Genomic DNA, 16,146 nt, shown 5'->3' with positions numbered 1-16,146 from the left:
TTTCATTTAGGCGAATCTCGTGAGCGAGAAAGGAAATTATCAGTCTCTCGGTTGTATTTCAAATTGAATCCCATTCCACCTGAGCTCCACCTGGGCTTGCTTTATTTCATTTTTTAATGAAACGGCCAGTGTAAATGGACGGTTCCCCCCGCCACCGGATGGAAAACGAACCAACTCGAATTCCCTCGCTTTTAATTAAATATAAACTCTTAGCGGAAACTTCCTTTTTTTTAATAGATACAAAGGCTGAACCCTCCTTTCGATCTTTTTCTAATTGCCTACATTACAAGGAATACGAAAATCGTGATGTCAAAGAACTCGTATTATCAGCGATAGTCCCAATTTCTAACTAAGTCATTGGCCACACTACGGTACATAGAAAAATGAAGGTACCCAAGACATATTGCAATGATGTTGCAATTTGGTATGGTTTCCAGTCCAGTTCAATGATAGGATAAAGTGGATAGCGTAGATAATTACTCTTCTCATCGGTACATCATCTCAAATCAAATCTGGGTCCAGAGTATCCTACCAGGATTGTATCCAGTAACCCAATATCAAGCCAAGAGACTGCGATTAAAGCCAGAAACACACTTACCCGATGCTACCCGACGCCTTGCCACGTTTTGGTGGGGTGTGCACATCTATCCGACGCAAGCACACGTCGCGTACAGTCCACAGCGTTTATCACAATGATCACTATCACAATCGCAACGCATCTTTTGTTCTTAATGCACTATTTTGAGCAAAACCATGTAATAAATTGTTAGTTAAATTTTATGAGCACAACCATCTAATAAATTGTTTGTTAAACTTAATTGTTTCAAATAAAGTTATTCTTAGCCATCATAAACAATGTTTATAAAAACTTATGCATTTTTGATCTCGTTTAATTTGGTTTACATTAAAATAACATGTTGTAATTAACATAACGACAAATTACATGTACTTAGTTTGAAATGAACTACAAAAAATATGAGTGTCCTGTTCTGATGCTACCCGACATTACAAAATGGTGTAATTTTACGAAACTATGAAATAAATTGTTAATAAAATTTTATGAGCAAAACCGTGTAATAAATTGTTCCAATTTTAGTATATGTGCCGCCGAAGCGAGTACAATAAATTGTTAGTTAAATTCATTATATCAAAAAATCGTATTCCGGTGTTTTGATTAATTTTCTACCAAACCATTAAAATTAATTTTTAATCACAGTTAATTTGGTTTATATTAAAATAAGTATGTTGTAATTAATATAACGACAATAATACATGTAGTTTGCATAAAAATATGAGCGTCCGGTTCTTTTGTCTTCGACTGTACTCGATGCGACCCGACGAAAATCTGGGGAGTGGGGATCGCAGAGCGTCGGGTAGGTTAGCGTGGCATAGCACCGGGTAGATGTGCAAGGGGGTAATGCAACCTTATGGAAAATCGGAGTTTGGATTTGCGTCGGGTAGCATCGGGTAAGTGTGTTTCTGGCTTAAGTCAACACTAATCGAAGTTAAAAAAATAATTGAATCTAGGAGAAACCGCAAATCCTCAGGGTTGGACGTATCATATTTAATGCTAAAAATGTACCAAGAAGAACATTTGTATGTCTGCTTTATATGTTTAATGCAATGTTCTTTCGGGTAAGCCAAATAAGCCTCCTAGTCATCCGTCTATTTACAGAAGTAAAATCTTTGGGAAATGCACACACCATAGATTAAACCATCTCATTATGTCAATAATTGCTGGTGAGCACAACCAACTCAACATGGTTAACCACAAGCACACTACTTCTGCTCCATCTGGAAAAGGCCTTCGATCCTGTATGCCAGGACGAAATGGTTTACTGGCTGATTGGAATGGACTTTCCAGCGTACATCATCGAAATAATTTCCTCAGCTATGAAATCGCGTTATTTCCGTGTTCATCTAAATGACCTCATACCCATTCCCATCGCCGCCGGGGTCCCTCAGGGATCCATATTAGGTTCCAAACTTTACCTCTTAATCCTTAACCCTCTTCCCCTGTTAAGAAAGAGTCGTATCTCTGTAGGAGACGATACAGTTCTGTTTTAAGCGCGGAAACAATTGTCAGGAGGCTGCGAACGGGGTGTCCCACTTCTTTAATCGCTGGAAACTGAGAAAAACTGAGCTCCCAAGGTTCAAACGTTCTATTTAACAGTTAAACTAGTTAACATTAAATACTTAAGCGAAACCTTGTCCAAAAGGCTTCATTTCTCATACCACGTCAATGAGACAGTTAAAAAGGGATGGGTGGCTCCTAGGATCGCGCAGCTCAGGTATGAACGAACTTCAGATTTGCAAGATAGTTGTACTACTGTAAGCCTGCCCAGCATGGAATTACACGTGTCAATCAAATTTGAACAAAATCCAAATTACACAAAAAAAGTTTTTTAGCCTAATCGGGTTAGATCAAAGAGGAAATAAAGCGTCTCACCGATTTTTTTAGACTGCTAGATGACAAAAATCCTACATGCCGAGAAATAGGAAACTATGATTTTTTATTAATTTTTTCTGGAAACATAGAATAATAAAACAGTACGATTTAACTTATTTTAATTTCAAATTATCTAATTTTAAACGTAAACATAAAATTTTGTTTATTTAAACTGTAAATTTAATAAATTATTTTTTACTACTGTTAATGCGCGTAGGTCATTACCGCGAGGACCACTTGTACTCTGGGATAATGAGAACGCTAACCGGACTGTCTCGTTTTTATCTTACTTTTGTGTATTTGTGTCTGTTATTTGAGTTATTTTAGAGGCTAATAATGTGATAAAGAAAATGTAGAGTTGGTTACCATTATATCAAAAACATGATAACTTGGCTGGAGAAACAGGAAAATAAATTAGGAGGAATAAAACCCGAGACAGATAAGAAAAGAAAAGCAAAGCTATGAAAGACAGGTCTGACGATGATGACGTGGTTAAGATAATCATTATTACAAACACTTTACAGTTTTCTATCTTTCTTACTTATCGTATTGAAATGTTGTCTTTATCATTTATTGTACTAATGTAGTCATTAGTTAGTATTGTTACAAAATGTACTGATAATTTAAATTCTTTGATCTTACTTACTCTTTTACTCCAATTTTGCGCAAACAGTTAATATTTAGCAGAGTTAGAACCATTTATGTATTATGCTTTGGTTTTTTGAAAGATAAATATAGATATGGAATGTAAAAACTGCCCTTCCAAGTCCCCAGTATAATAAGCTATGTTGTTTTCTTTTTTATTCAATTAATTAAGGTTTTAAGTTGAGATAAAAAAGTCAGTGTCACGAGCGGGATTCGAACCCACGACCTTCGGCTTGATACGCCGCTACTCTACCACTTGAGCTATCCTGACTTCGATCCCCTCGGGAACTAACTTCCCATCTCAACGCCACCTTTTGAATTTTCCCTCCTTTTTGCCATTTTTCGAATCCCGCTTGTGACACTGACTTTTTATCTCAACTTAAAACCTTAATTAATTGAATGTTATTAATTAGTCAAGCGGACCACGAAAAATAGTGAATTTATTTTTTATTTTTTTACGAGGGTTCGCAAAAACAGAGGTTATATCAATCCTCGGGGTGTCCATGTTTTTGGGAAAAAAAAACATTCGTAAGTATGTCGGGTTCGAATGCAGGGCGGCTGGATTCGAACCCGGGTCCTTTAACTTACAGCGATACGCGCCGTGTCAACGCCGTTGCGGCCACCGACGCCCCATAATAAGCTGTTACATTCGATTTTATTGTATTTCAAACATTTTGCACAGAACGAATCGTTCAAAGATCCTGTTTTATGCAATACAGTAATAACAAATATTATATATGAAAAATACAAGTTTCTAATTTGCTTTTATTAACCTTAAATAAAATTATACCATATGTGAATATATACATATTCATATCAGCCAAATATGAAGATGTGTTAGAGTCGTTCAAATCGACATAAATCAAGAAAATTACAAAGACTCATCATTCACAGTGAAATAAAACCTTAAATGCTGACGGAATTATATCGAAAAATATAGCTACAATTTTTATCGTACCTATGTTAAACAACCGACCAAAGAAAATGTACCGCAAGTTAAAATATGTCATCATTTTGTAAATCAATGGGCGCACAAACGGCTGTTTTATGTTCAGCCCTTCTCGAACTCCATCTTACTACCCGCTCCCTTTCCGAGCAGTAGCAATTATTATTTTGTTTATTGCCTTTTCATGATGTCTAATGTACATATATTTTATTTATTATTTTAGGCGCTCTTCAAAAACCATATCTCGCCTGATATTTTTGCATTCCGAGTCATTTAGGTCTATCAATTCTTTCTCTCAGGTTTTATTGATATATTTTCTGCGTTCAGTCCACCGTTTATTTGGCATCCTCTTTATGTGAACAGGCTACAGGTTAGCTGACGTTTAGCTCAATCATTTCACAAATTTCCTCTTTTATCTAAATTTCATCTGATAAATGCTTATTTGGGAACGATGTATTACCCTCACTGTGCTGATAGTTCATCAAGAAACTTGATAAGTAGGCCCGGTTTCAATGGTTGAATTTCTTCTACGGTTACGTTGTACATCCCAAAAGAATTCCTTCTGCGGGCAAATGTGACGCAACAGTTCGTTAGTAGGTGTGTTGGTGCCTGAATCTGACTTAAAGATATTGTGTCATACCAATCTTCTTCAAATGCCAATTCAGTCTGCAGTGTCCTTATCAGGATCAAGACGTTTTACCCTGCTTTCTGTGATTCATTCTGTTCCTCCTACCAAAGAGTGCTAGAAAATTCTTGGATTGTTTGTGTGCAAGGAGTGAATTCCATTATTCCCTCCTCTTCAATTTGTCTTTTTGTCTGAGATACTCATTCCTACGCCATAGAAGGGCTCAGGATCTATCAGCAGTTTAACAGCCCCTTTCCTTGCAAAGGAGTCCTCTCTCTATTTGCACTCTACTCCCACATGTCCTGGGACCTAGCAGATGGCGACTTCGTTTTGCATTCCTAATCTGTTTAGTTTAGTTTTGCAATTCAGTATAATCGTAGAGCGAATGAACTTAGTGCTTCGATGGCTGCTTGGCTATCTTACATGATAACTATAATAATAATAAAAAAGTGGGAAGTTTATGGGCCGACAAACAGCTGAGGTCATCGCCGGCGCTCTGCGTGTTTTCCTTCTTTTTCTCTTCCTTCGCATATTTTGTTTTAAACTGCAGCCATTTGAGCGTCTCGATCTGGTTACTGACTCTCTGATTTCCAAGATAAACTACGTTGATAACCTAGAACGCTAGTCTCTCGTTTGTACCTCAGGTTGTCATATACAGAATAGAAACAGAACATAGACTACATATATCACCACAAACATAGATCTCTGGTCACATTTACTCCCCGGGTAGAAACCACTTCATTCTCGTTAATAACTTACTTTTACTCTCCAGACGTCATACACTCACCCCAGAGTACTCAATATCCATGGGGCGGGGTTATAAGCAACCCCTTCCTTTCGCGCTAATAAATTACATTCATTACAATAAATTAACACAAACACAACACTCGATAGAAACATAGAGGTCTGGTCACATTCATTCCCCCAGAGTACTCGATATTCCTCGGGGCGGGGTTGAACCCTCTCCACTCTCGCTAATAACTTACTTTTACTCTCCAGACGTCACACACTCACCCCCAGAGTACTTGACATTTCTCGGGGCGGGGTTATAAGCAACCTCTTCCTTTCACGCTAATAAATTACTTTTACTCTCCAGACGTCATACACTCACCCCAGAGTACTCAATATTCCTCGGGACGGGGTTATAAGCAACCCCTTCCTTTCACGCTAGTAAATTACATTCATTACAATAAATTAATATAAACACAACACTCGACAGAAACATAAAAGTATGGTCACATTCACTTCTCCACAGTACTCGATATTTAGTATTTGGTTCCTTTACACCGGCTACTTCACCAGTATTCCATTTCTACTATATTCATTTTCCTCACATCCCCGGCCAACCATAAAGGACAGCCGTAAAACATTACGCTTTCCATAACATATTGTTGCAAATACCAATCATAAAAAGTTAAATAAAATATAAGATAGAAATTAATTAATATCTAGGCTGGTGAAGAAGGCTGAAGAACATTGACGACCCGTCGTACTTTATAGGGGATAATTTTATTCTTCGGCTAATGCTCCTGTTCTACTTCCCAAAGGAAGTACAATTTTAAGATAGTGTTGATTGTTTTTCTGATTGTAGTTAATGTTTAGAGGACATTAACATAGCGTATTTTATCGAACAAAATTTCTCAAACATCGCGTTAAAGGTTTCTTTATTTCCCATTTTCTTAAATGATTGTTTAGCGTGCTAATAATAGTAAAATGATTGTATTAAAATTTCAGAGGAATTGGGTTAAATATGAACGGTTTTAGACGATTAAATTATAGATATCTAATTTCGTATAATACTGAACAATTTTACAAAGACGTTCAACTACGACCTGTAACAATGAAAAACTGGTTAATAATTTCAATTAATTACTCTTTTTATCTAAGGTCATAGTTGAGATGAAAAAGTGTCACGAATGGGATTCGAACCCGTGACCTTCAGTTCAGCCGGTGCTCTAACCAGTTGAGCTAAAGCTAGCTTAAAGCAGCGTCGTATTGAGCCGAAGATCGTGGGTTCGAATCCCACTAGTGGCACTATCTTTTTCATCTCAACTAAGACTTTCGATAAAAAGAATAATTAATTGAAATAATTAATAGGTCAATTACGATCGCCTAGCATAAATGAGTTATTCATAATGCTAAATAACCGACCTGAAGGCTGGAAAAAAATATCGCTGTTTTGTAGGAGATTCACAATCCTTAGTGTGAAAGTTATATACTCAAGACCTAGTCAAAAATAATCCCCATTTGACACAATCAAGTCCCAACCGAATCCACATTAACAATTATTTAATAACACCCCTGAGCCATCTGCCTCCTTTACTTTACCCTCCTCGAGAACTTCCTCAACTTTGAGGATTAGCTACGCATAATTATTTTCACAATGGAAAGTTAAATTTAATAACAGGTGCCGACCCCCAACTCCATTCTGCAAGAATCCCAAACGACGTTATGAAGGCGACTCAAATTGGATCGGGATGAAATATTATGCTGGCGTTACATTTTTTTCACCCTCGTCCTTCTGAAGGGATTCTCTAACCGAAGAATATCGTTTGGTCTGCTTTCTAAACGTCTTTGCCGTTCATCTTTTCCTTCGCAATGCCTCACAGTTCTCACTCTAATACAACATTCCTTTATTTAAAAAAATGAATATTTCAGACGTACAAAGGAAAACAATAATTAAGTCAGTTTGAGAAGACCTTTTTGTCTCAAAGTATAAGGAGGTATCGACCTACGAATATTAATTGGAAGGTAGTATGACCACATCCATGATAATCCCCTTCAATTATCTCAAATCGGAACAAGAATCCACAAAAATAAAAGAAAGTTATTAATTAATGAAACGAAAATAAAGTAGTGAGCTGTTAAAGCACATTACTTTTAAAGGCCTGAATCTGAACAAATTTCAAGGTTTTCTTCCACATCTTTAGTTAAGTTTTTTTAAGTATGTGGGATTTTCCCCGTATTCCAGTCCGGCGGATTTTCAAAGGAGAATCCGCAAGAAAGAAAGCAATATGTGTAAATTATTTAAATGTAAAAAGGGCATAGATCCTTGGCCTGCGGAGGCTCGGTCTAGAAGGGAAAAGTGACCTTAACAGGTTGCGTAGTTCATACGAAATCATACACGGAAACCGTATAATGGGGTTGAAACCACGTATGTGGGCGTTGGGTGGAGAGCTTATCACAGTACAGCACATAACAACAGACTGCAAAGAACTTAGTCTTCAAAGAAAGAAATACATCATCCCGAATGACCTATGCGTAACCTTGAGGAACGGCAGCATGTACAGATCGCTAATGCAATATCTATGGCCATAAATACCTTCATGTACGTAATATATGTTTATATTGGAAGGAAAGTATTCATTGGCGTTAATGGAGGGTCTTCTCATTCTCTGGGGTAGTGTGAACAAAGTCGCGAAGTAAACAACAATTTGTTTCACGAAAGGAAAAAAACAACGCTTATCAATAGACTATTTTCAGAACAAAATATTTTAACCATTATATTTAGTGGTCTATTGACCTCTTTCAATTACTTAATCTTCCTATGTAAGGTTTTGGTTGAAATGAAAAGTCAGTGTCATGAGCGGAAAATTCGAAAGGTACGTTGAGATGGGAAGTTGTCCTAGTGGATCGAAGTCACGATAGTTCAAATGGTTAGAGCAGTGGGGTATTGAGCCGAAGGTCGTGGGTTCGAATCCCGCTTGTGACACTTGCTTTTTTATTTCATCCAATACTTTACATAACGATTAATTAATTGCAAAAATAAACATTTTTATTGCTATGTGCCCGTTTTTAGTCGCGGGCGACTTAGTTAAGTCCTTGACCTTATTATTTAGCAACAAACATCATTCGTATCGTTGTTTTTATTTAAAGAGTCCTACTTAACCTTAGAGGGGCTATTATTTTTTTAATTGAACAATATCTCCGACAAAAATCTATTCCGTTGAATCGTAAAAATCGTGCTAGAGCACGGCAGTGAGTATCTGGGTCCCTTATTCCGATTGTTAGAAGACAGTGTTGTTTTATAGCATGTAGTTTTTCTCTACGGTCTTGAGTGAGATGAAAAAGCTAACGTCAGGAGCGGGATTCGAACCAACCTTCGGCTGGATGGACGTCACGATAGCTCAAGTTGTTAGAACAAGGAAGGCAATGCAAAAAAAATGCAACCAAGTAATGTGAGAAAGTAGATGGCGGAATATTTATTACACCGTCGACCCTGAATTAGGTTAATCAAAAAATAGATGTAGGACTATGGAGGAAAATCGAGTACTCCTCAATTCTGAATCAATGGTATGTAAATAAGAAATAATGTTTTTAAAAATGAATGGGAGAGTGATGGATTTGATCTTAGGAACTGATGCTGGGTGCTGAATTGACCTACGTGATGGTAATTCCTGGAGCCAAAGTCGGCGACTGGACGCATTAGACCGAAGTTTGCCCCCGTACTGTCCACTTCGGGGTGGGTGTTCTCCGGGTCTAGCCTGGTAGAATGTAAAAATTGATATGCTCAACTCTGTATGTGTGTTTGTACGTACGTACATGTGAAGTTTTGAGCTTATATAATCGGTAATCAGTAATGTTTCAACACCGACATGAACAGGATGTTTGAATTTATCCAACACTTCCGAATAAACCTGGGGAAAGTGAGGAAAACAACTCTTTTAAAAATGGCACCATCCAGATCTAGAACACAAGAAGGTACGGGGGTAGGAGTATTTGGACTTAGAACCAAATACTCAGGACCCATGGGAAAATACACCAGTATCTTCCAAGCTGAGATTCATGCAATTGAAAGATGTACTCAACTCAACCTAAGTAAAGGGTACAAAAACAAGAATATCGTGTCAGATAGTCAAGCAGCCATCAAAGCTCTAAGTTCAAATATCATTAGTTCAAGGATGGTGCTGAACTGCAAAACCAAACTAAATATATTAGGTATGCAGAACAAATGACACATGGGAGTAGAAGGCAACGCGAAAGCGGACACCCTTGCAATGAAAGGGGCTGCTACACCGCTGTTAGGACCTGAACCCTTTTGCGGCATAGGAACCCACACTATTAACGAATATCTCAGACAGAAGGACAAAAAGAAAATGAGGGAACTTTGGAATTCACTTATTGGACACAGACATTCCAAGAATCTTCTGGAAAGGAAATTAAGGAATGAAAGAAATTACAGAATGTGTCAAGGGAAGCAGGAACAGACTGCGAATCCTAATAGGATTCCTAACAGGACACTGCAAATTAAATGGACACTTCAAGAAAATTGGAACAATCCAAGATGGCACATGCAGATTCTGAAAGGAGGCAGAAGAGACACCAATACAATTACTAACAAACTGCGGAGCTACACTAGCCCGCAGGAAGAAATGTTTTGGGATGTATAATGTGACCATAGAAAAGCTTCAACCACTGAAACCGGGCCTATTAATCAAGTTTCTTGATGAAATAGGACTCACCGATGTGCTTTAGGCAGAGCACGGGGGATACAATAGCTCTTAAAGGGCGCAGCATATTATACCCTGAAATTACTTCTACATCTACAATGTTTCAAGACATAGATGTGTTAGATGTTAAAGGGAACCGAATGATTTAACATGACATGGTGTAAAATGATTTATTAAATAAAAACAAATAATCATTTCGTTCGAAGGTTGTACTTTCTTTTATGCGGGGGGGATTTACATTTTATTCAGAAAGGAGAGTTTCCATTGAAGTTCAACATTCTTCCTTCGGTACATTGGAGTATAAATTTGCAACGTCAAAAGATACCGTACACTGTACAGGCATTGTTTGTTAGGCTTGAGATCCTTTTACAAAAGCCTTAGGCGGTTTTATTAAATTAAAATCTTCCCCTTCAACATTTTGGCATAAAGAAAATAAAAATATGGTTACAGAGAGTAGCGTAAATAATGTTTTGAAATGTGAAAGTATGCTCCGATCTGGCTAAATTTCTTCGAGATGTATACTATTACGATGCATCTTTCAAAGGAAAACTGACTAACAAATGAAATTACAACATTCATACAATAATAATTAAATATTAGATTTTCTTAGTTCCGAGTTTTCAGAAGTAATTTTGGTTACTGCTTTTACCACATATTTTTCAAAAAATGTTTTCTAGTAACTTATAATTAATTAATTAGGTTTTGTTAGTTGAGATAAAAAAATCAATGGCACGAGCGGGGTTCGAACCCACGATCTTCGGCTAGATACGCCGCTGCTCTACCACTTGAGCTATCTTGACCTCGATCCATTCGGACACTAACTTCCCATCTCAACCGCACCTTTTGAATTTTCCCTCCTTTTTGCCATTTTTCAATTAGTCAAATTGGACCACGAAAATAGTGAATTTAATAAGTTTTCTAGTAATTATGCAACTGACCCAAAAATAAAACTAGTTGCGATTAAATCAAAGTGTATTTGCAAGCCTTCATAAGTCATAAATGACGAATAAAATTAAATATTAGCCTGATGACGGATCTATCAATCATCCCTCGTCCATAGACCTACATCGACCCTTTCCTGAACTTCTAGTGTGAAGTCCTTTTTCTTAAAAGCGCCGAAGAACACTTCCTATTGTAGAGTGATTTATACCCAGTCTCCTGGCGACTTCGCACTGGCTGAATCCTTCCACTAATAATTTTACAACTCTGACAATCATACGTACTCAAATACCCGACTGGAGTCATTCAAAAAGGTTTAAGAAAAATAATATCACATGAAATCAATAAAGGAAAACATTACCTGAAAGCGATCTTTTAGCCAGGAACTACTTACCCGATGCAAATCCAATTCATTTCTTTTATTTTGATAACTTTATTAATTATAATATTGTTTTCATAATTTTTCAACCACGCTGTACTTTAACTTTTACATTATGTTATAATTTCAATGTTTTTTTTAAAATGTGTGGTGATTAGTGACCGTTATTACGTAGGTGTTTTAGAAATACATTTTCTTTATCATGCCAACCACTGGCACTCTCAACACGACTTACAAGAATGGCACAATTACACAGAAAACAAACACTTTGAGCCCTGAAGATGATCTCAATAAAGGTCGAAACGTTGGCACGATAAAGAAAATGTTTTTCTAAAACCTACGTCACACCAGACCGCATCTCACGATTTCCGAATAATCGTTTTTTTAAATGTTTTAATTATAATATTTTTAATAATCAATAAAACCTTTATTTCAATGATTAATGTTGTATTTTAAGCCTTGACTCCTGGAGGGAAGCACGTTTGAGTAAAAAATAATCTTAGTAAATCTTACTACTTACTATTACAACAAAATTTATACCCTTGCAGTCATTCAATGACCGCCATTACCGTTAGAGCAAACAAACTAACATAAATTGCAGCCACCAGCAAGAAAATTGACAACTCAAAAGGAGGTGTAGTTTTTTAGGGGTAGAATAGCGGATTTTTAAAGTTTTGTGTTTTCGCTTGTCTTGGTCCAATCAAAGATAGTATTCAAGACTGTTTCAGCCAGCCACTGTAATGGCGAGTACTTAATACATAAGTCAAAAAAAGTAAACTTCCATTTGGCTCTCTCTCGTAAAATTTTCTTTTGTTGTGTCACTTTTCTTGTGGGTGTGCGAAATGACTTTATGGGCCCGACAAGAAATGAATTTAAGATTTTTTCTTGTAGTTTGTCTTCCTACCCTATGATATAGAAAATACTGGGACTAATCCTCCTCCACCATAATGAGGAAAGCATAGAAAATTATTATTAACTTTATCAAAGAGAAGCCTCCTAAAGTGCTAAAACTTAATGGAAAGATAGTAACAGATTAATGGAGGAACATCCGGTACTCATGACGTCGACATAAACAGGATGTTCGAGTTCAAGCAAAATTTCAGACATTCATTGACGACCATTATCGATAGAACAAATGGCCTAACTTAAGATACCGAGAGCCAATATGCATGGAATTTTAAAACTTTTGCATTTTCCCTTAAGTCTTGATCAAATCAAAGACAATACAGATGGATCAAGACAGTTTTGTATAGTCTGTATACTGTAATGACGAGTAATACATAAGCAAAAAAAGTAAACTTCCATTTGTCTCTCCTGTAAAATTTTCTTTTATTGCGTTGTGTCATTTTTGTTATGCGATATGTGAACGAGTATTCGTAATATCGGGCTCCTTGCATGTGTTAATTCATAATGTTAAGCATGCGTGTTATAAATAAATAAAATTTAAACTGTTCTACCATTCTTCATGCCAAGTATGGCCGAGTTGAAAAATCATCGCAGGATTCGAACTCACGACATCCGTATCAGTCCTCAGCGCTCTACCACTTGAGCTACGCCACTCATCTTGTAACATCTCAATGATCGTAATTGTAAAAGTGAACACCTCTTTCGGAGACTATTGTTTTGAAGGGCTTCTTGTGAAACTGAGAGGGGGAAAAATGCCCGTTTTGTAGCATTGCGTTATGAATACATTTCGCGGTGTGAAAGGGGTTGTGATTTAGGGAGGCGGTGCTGCGAATGATTGAAGGAAAAGTAATAAAATCCTGTTGGATTGAATACGGGTCGAGGGCTGCGAGGATGAAAAGAGCGGACTGAGTGGCCCTGACGCGCCGTGATTGATGATCGAACGGATTTCGCTACATATTCATTTTAATAACTTTTAATAACAATTTTTTTTCTCTTACTACAGAATTGTTGTTAATTAAATCCCATTAATAGTCATCAGAAGCTTCCGCAACGCGACGATTGTGACCATAAGCTACTTTGGCTAAAAGGATGCTTAAGCCGATTTTAACAAACCAGTTCCTGCGGCACTCTTGATGCTTTCCCTCGACCGAATCGGAAGCTCTTATATTATTCCTTGCCTTAAAAAAGGGGTTTCTCCCTAAAAGTCTTATATTACTGACTTGTACGAGATGAACTTAATTTTACACGAAACCCGGCAGAAAATGAAGTTTATTAAAAGCGAAAGGGTGAAACGAGGTTTATAATTTAAAAAGAGCGGGCGGACTCCGGGAAATGTGGCAAAAGAAATGATTTCTTTTTATAGAAAAAGGAATTTGATTTTGACTCACAGGGTGGTCCCAACAACTTTCGTGTATCTCCAACCCCCGGACTGCCATTTTTTCTTTTGTTTTCTCGCACCGCGCTATCGGTAGAGACCCAGGTGGGTCATAGCGATTGGTCATAGCGCCTCTGACAATTTCATTTATTTAAATTGGTGAAATAGGATTTTTTTGAGGTTAGGTCTTAATTTTTAAAGAAAGTAGTGGAATGAGAATCTTGCATGAACCCGGGGACGTCTAACAAAAGAAATAAACGTACGAGCCATATAACAGGCAAATATTGGGGGTATTCACGATCATTCTGCTAACTCTGTTGTCTGTTAGATCGAGAAAAATGATGACGTAGACTTGTAAGAATCGGCTAGTTATCATTGCTCGACGTTAGGGCGTAGGTAACCAACATGGCAGCCGTGAATTTAACAGCTGTTTTTTGTTTACACGTATTATTAATTTTTAATATGCATTAATTAAAGCAGACCAATTACATTTCTTTTGTTAATTTCTGACCTGTCTTTATACTCTCATTCATTGTACATACATCCCCCACACATAAAGTAGTAGTCTGTTAGAGGTTAGGATACAAGTTATGTCAGCACGAATTGAAACGTGTCATTTGTTAGTACTTTCCGAGTGCATAGAATTTTGAATGAAAGAGTTGATTAATTTTCGTTTTTTACTAACTCTTGCCATCATATAATTTAACACAAAACAAAACCATAACCAACAACAAGCCTTCAAGGACTGTTGTAGCTTTATTTTTTGTTCTACCAGTCACCACACGCAGCGTTGCGGAAAAATGAACGTTTAACATGCTAAGAAAAGAAGGGGGCGTCACGATCTTACTGGACATTTCCCTATTCGAGTTAACACATCGTGAATACCCCTATTATTTGTAGAATCGTAAATGCAATAAACAAAAAACGGCTAATATTTAAATTCGATGTTACAATCCACAGGAAATTCTGTTTAATTTAAATATTACATGTACACAACCTCGCATCCCGACGATTGTGATGACGCCCTCGTTCCCCTTGTCCAGCTTGTTTAAGGCGTCGCTGATGGTCTTCACCCTCGACTCGGGAAGCTTCGGCATCACCGCGGAGATGACGTCGTTGAAAGAGACGGTCCCGGAGCCGCTCTTGTCCAGCTTCGAAGAGCTCAGCGACCCCGTCCTTATCCAGCTGGACTACGGCCTCGGCCATCCCCTTCTCGAAATCCTCCAGGTTCATGTTCTCGGTCGTCCCTTTCTCAAAGCCCTGCCGAACTCGAGGAAGCCGGTCGTGCCTCTGGACTGACAGAGTAGTCTCACCTTCTCCAAGGCGTCTTTTGTCACCGCCGCCTCCCTTTTCGACTTATTCATCATCTCGGTCTCCTGCCTGGATGCAGCCGACATATTATGGTACGTTACAAGTCAAATAACATATATCCAAAATCCAATCCAGAGAATCCAAAACTTGTCTGATAGATCAAACCAGCCAGGGTAGGCAGAATCGGGAAAGGCAAAATACTTGTTCACCCCGCAGGCCATTTTCAAGAGGAAATCTCTCAAGCCATCAGATTTGAAAACAACTGACATACGAGATGGTACCAAATTGAAAACGGCCAAAATTTGTATCACTAATTCAGTTTCGTATTCTTTTTTTTCGAATAATGTTGTTCAAGCTCATAACAAACATAACGCACACCCACAAAAAAGTGACACAAGTCGAAGTATTGTAAGAAAAAATATAATAATAATCTAATAAATAGAACTACAAAATGGCTACTGGACGGTCGACAGACTAAGGACATTGACAATAATAGCTTTCAAGAAATATAAAATCTTCTTGTGTAAATAAAGCATTCATTCATAGTCATTCAATCGATAGCGATCGGCAAAGACTAAAAAAATCCACAAAAGAAAGATAAGGGAGAGCTTGGGGTGAAGAAATCGAATTTCCTGAAGAAGTTCAACACAAAGACCAAGCGAAACCAAGGCAACTCCACGTGTGTGACGAAATTTGTTAATTAAACAATTTCTAGACGAAATCCTCCAATCTATCTTTTCTCGGGCTTGTTCAATTTGCTCGAACTGTCCGAATTAATCCGAAAGAGCTTACTTGAAGCTCCTTCGCCAGGTACAAATGACTCAATAGCTTCGTGTTTTAACAGTTTTTCCCTCTTGTAATACGGAGGGACATTCACCGGGGAGAGGTCGAGCCATTTGAGACCGATTTTCCAGTTTCTGTAACAATAAACTAACCTCTTTTGCTTTAACTACCTCCAGGGGAGCAACTCGTCTGACTTACACCTCTCCCCGCTAACTCCTCATTTATCGCGATATTCCCCGAGATCCCCGCGCGCTCTAATCAATTTCTTATGGGTCGTACAATTTTTATCCGACACCTCCGTGCAGTTTCCCCTTGAGGTACGGCTTTTGACACTTCTG

General features: G+C 37.7%; 1 protein-coding gene across 3 annotated transcripts in view; it reads right to left on the bottom strand.

The window, feature by feature from the left end:
• Window positions 1-16,146, bottom strand: part of LOC106662809 (bifunctional heparan sulfate N-deacetylase/N-sulfotransferase) — a 189,059-nt gene that overhangs the window by 88,970 nt on the left and 83,943 nt on the right. The window lies entirely within an intron of this gene.

The sequence above is a fragment of the Cimex lectularius genome, unplaced genomic scaffold, assembly GCF_000648675.2.
Source record: "Cimex lectularius strain Harlan isolate CLEC.00 unplaced genomic scaffold, Clec_2.1 scaffold84, whole genome shotgun sequence".
NCBI lineage: Eukaryota > Metazoa > Arthropoda > Insecta > Hemiptera > Cimicidae > Cimex > Cimex lectularius.
This window is presented reverse-complemented; position numbering and strand designations above follow the sequence as displayed.